This window comes from Rutidosis leptorrhynchoides, chromosome 5, assembly GCF_046630445.1.
Source record: "Rutidosis leptorrhynchoides isolate AG116_Rl617_1_P2 chromosome 5, CSIRO_AGI_Rlap_v1, whole genome shotgun sequence".
Classification (NCBI taxonomy): domain Eukaryota; kingdom Viridiplantae; phylum Streptophyta; class Magnoliopsida; order Asterales; family Asteraceae; genus Rutidosis; species Rutidosis leptorrhynchoides.
Genome location: NC_092337.1, coordinates 38,262,565 through 38,266,123, shown reverse-complemented (window position 1 = coordinate 38,266,123; position 3,559 = coordinate 38,262,565). Strand labels below are relative to the sequence as shown.

Below are 3,559 nucleotides of genomic sequence, written 5' to 3'. Positions count from 1 at the left end.
GTTCCACGGTTTCAAACCAAATACTGACCACCCCTAGTACCATTCAAAGTCATGCATACACAAAAGGAATAATATGAAAGAAATTGAAAATGGTCAAAAGAGCGTCAAAAAAGGCAAAATAGAAGGTTTTAGGGGTCTCGTTTCGAAAAATATTTGGGACAAACTGATATTGGCTAAAAAGTCACTTTTTCACCTCAGTATTAAGGCCCAAAAACAATAAAGTTCTAAACTTTATCACCAACATACCCACTTCGTCGGTTAAAATTGTTGAACAAGTTATTACGGAGACGGTGAAAAAAAATCAAGAAAATCGGAGCTAAAACGGAGATTCTAGAGTGAAAACGGTGAAAGACAAAAAATCAAGTTACGATCCATCAAATCAGCAAACCAAACGGCCTGCCAGCCGTTTGCAGGCAAAAATCAAGGTATTTAAAGGGCCTTTATCATTCATTTCAAACACACACTTCAATTCACTTCTTTCTCTCTCTTGTACAATATTAGTCATACTCTCAAGGATTTCAACTCCGTGCGGGAAACCTAGTACCCGGAGAAGAACGCCGAATTTTTGTATTAGGAGCGGTCTGGAGTTTGAAGTTGTCACTTTTGTATTCAGAACTCGTTTAATCTACTGGTACTTCTATCCGTTGTCTTTATATAATGTCTTCCATTATTATGCTTTGTGATGTTGTTGCCATGATTAGCGAGTAGTTATCTTTAGTGTATGTTATGACGTAGTCAGTTATAATGTCGTGGCTTGTGTATATTGTCAAAATGCTTTCCGATTATGCTTTGAACTCCATCGCTTTTCCAACTAATAGAACGTAGTTATTGGCTCTGTTATTGGGAAGTCGCGAACCCCGATTCAGAGTACACTATATGTGTCACCCCTTAGTAAGAGAAGTCTATCGGATACAACGTGAGGTTGACAGAGGCACACAGGTTGTAGTAAGTCCACTGAGCCTTGGATTCCGACTGAGAACTCTTTCGTAGTGAAACATCTAACTAGACCCCTAGTACATTGTCGGTCCTAAACCATGCTAGTGTAGTCACCAAGCATATAAACTTTGTACGTGCACTCTGAAGCACAACGGTTGTTGTAAGCCGTACCTCTACTAAGTAAGGCCTTGGAACACGGTTAGTGTTGACTAGTACACTTCACCATAACGCGGTCTCAAGCATTGCACCCCGCTTGAGGGATTCTTGGTTAATTAAGGAACTGTTTGTTCGAACACATAAAGGAATGGACCGTTAGGATAACCGAACGTGTTTATAGAAGTCAACTTGACTTGGCCATGGTGTTCTTTATGGTTGAACTCATTTAAGGGCCTAACTATCTTTTGAAACCAATCATTAATGAAAGCATCGAGGCACATCACGTCTCTCGAATATGGAAAACCATGTATTCTATTATGCTTAAGAAAGTTTAGACCATTGTGGAATGTTAATACGTCACCCAACCGAGTCGCTCAATTGGATGAGTCGTCTGAACATGAATGCCTGTAGTCAGACTGCACGGGCGTCGGGGGTAAAGGATGTTGCTGTCTATTCAGAATCTTCAAGCCTATCGCATTATCCAGTGACATGTCTTATGACAGGGGCGTTTAGGACTAGGGTAGTAAATACAAGGTCACTGCCTATCCATGAGCCAGCATTTCATAATTCCGGCAAAGTAACTGACGAAATCATAGCATGCACTTGTTTTAGCTTTATCTTAATTACAAATTTTATCGTATATACTTTACTTTATCTTATAAACTAGAAAACCCAAAATTAGGTAATAAACCACTACTCTTGCACCTTAGAATTATCTTAAGTTTTATATATAGGTTCGATTCTACTGATATCTCAAAAATACGACCCTAGGTCATACTTCCTTTACTCATAATAAGGAGTAGTAGGATTTAGGCCCTGCTAAATATAAATTTAAAACCCATTACCACCTTGATTGTGGTCGATTCTGACGCCTTGCGGCCTAACGACACCGCATAAATAAAACTCTCCGTTTTGGCCATACCACGGTGGTGACATCAAGTTTTTGGCGCCACTCTCGGGGAACTGGTATCAGACAATACTGCTTCTATCAAACTCATTCACAAGCATTTAAGTGGTGTCTAAGAAAGACAATTATACACGGACTTGGTTGTTGAATTTTCCTAACAGTCTCCAAATATATTGGAACCAATAGGATCCTGTCTCTCCGTAGTTAGCCTGGCCACTTGATTTGTTGAATAGTTCATGTGAAGCTCTGTTATCGAAATACCAGGGAATCAGTAGCAAAAACCAAAAACATATATATCTATAATAAAGATAATTAGAATACCTTAGATTAGAATACCTTAGACTACTTTAGATTAAGATTATCTTAGATTACCTTAGATTACCTTAGATTACTTTAGAGTAATCTTAGATTCCTTTAGACTAAATTATGAGCTTAGTTTATCTGCTTAAAATTTAAAAACAAAAAGGCATACCCAGTGTATGACCCAAACCCGATCTAGACCAGGGCCGTTGTTATTCGTACCTGATCCAGAAGCAATAATCTCTAAAGCACGCAAGGAAGCACGAATTAGGGGAAAAAATGGTGTTACGCGCTACTTTAGCAGAAAACACTAAACCCTCGATTGAAGGTCGAGGAGGACCGATCAGATTTCCAGAGATTCAAGGACACTCGTTCGAGCTAAAACATCACATTATACAGCTAATCCAAAATGGCTTTCAATTCCATGGATTACCAAATGACGATCCTAATTCTCACCTTGATAAATTCATATCTCTTTCAAACTCCTACAAACAGCCAGGGATAGGACAAGATATAGTCTGGCTATACTTGTTCCCCTATTCTCTCACTCATCATACACAAATATGGTTCGAAGGACTGGATAATGATTCCATCTCGTCTTGGACGGAGATGGCTACTAAATTCCTAACCAAATATTTCCCTCCTTCTAAACAAACCAAACTCAAGAATGACATCATTAACTTTAAACAAAGTTATGATGAATCTCTTTACACTGCATGGGAGCGATTCAAAACCCTGCTAAAGAAATGCCCTAATCACCAGTTAGAATGGTCAGCCCAAAACTGTACCTTCTACAATGGTCTTACGGTAAATCATAGGACGACAATCGATGTCGCCACTCAAGGAAATCTGATGAACCAAACCGCAGACGAAGCATGGGAGTTGCTCGAGAACATGACAATGCATCATCATGACTGGAACAGTGGTGGAATAACTTCATCATCTGCACCACTCTTCGCACTTAATAATCAAACAGAGGCCATCAAATCTTTCACAGACAAGATGGAGTCTCTTGCCAAACAACTCGGAGAATTAAAGACAGCCACAGCAAGTTAACCAGGCCCAAGCCTGTGTTAATTGTACCAACCCGCAACTCACTGAAGAATATCAAGTTGAGTATGAAAACCTTGACGGTTTAGTCTATTACGTTTAATACCCAGCTCGCCAATCAAATCCCGGATTCAATCAACAACCTAGGGCTAACCAATTCCAAAGAAACAACCAACGTTTTCGCTATCGTTACCCACCTTATCCACCCCA

At 39.5% G+C, this 3,559-nt stretch overlaps 1 non-coding gene across 1 annotated transcript; it reads right to left on the bottom strand.

Moving 5' to 3' along the window:
* Positions 1-2,957: 2,957 nt before the first annotated feature.
* Positions 2,958-3,063, bottom strand: LOC139850948 (small nucleolar RNA R71). The gene has a single exon (XR_011760320.1). It is a non-coding gene; the product is annotated as a small nucleolar RNA R71 (small nucleolar RNA).
* Between the last annotated feature and the right edge of the window lie 496 nt (positions 3,064-3,559).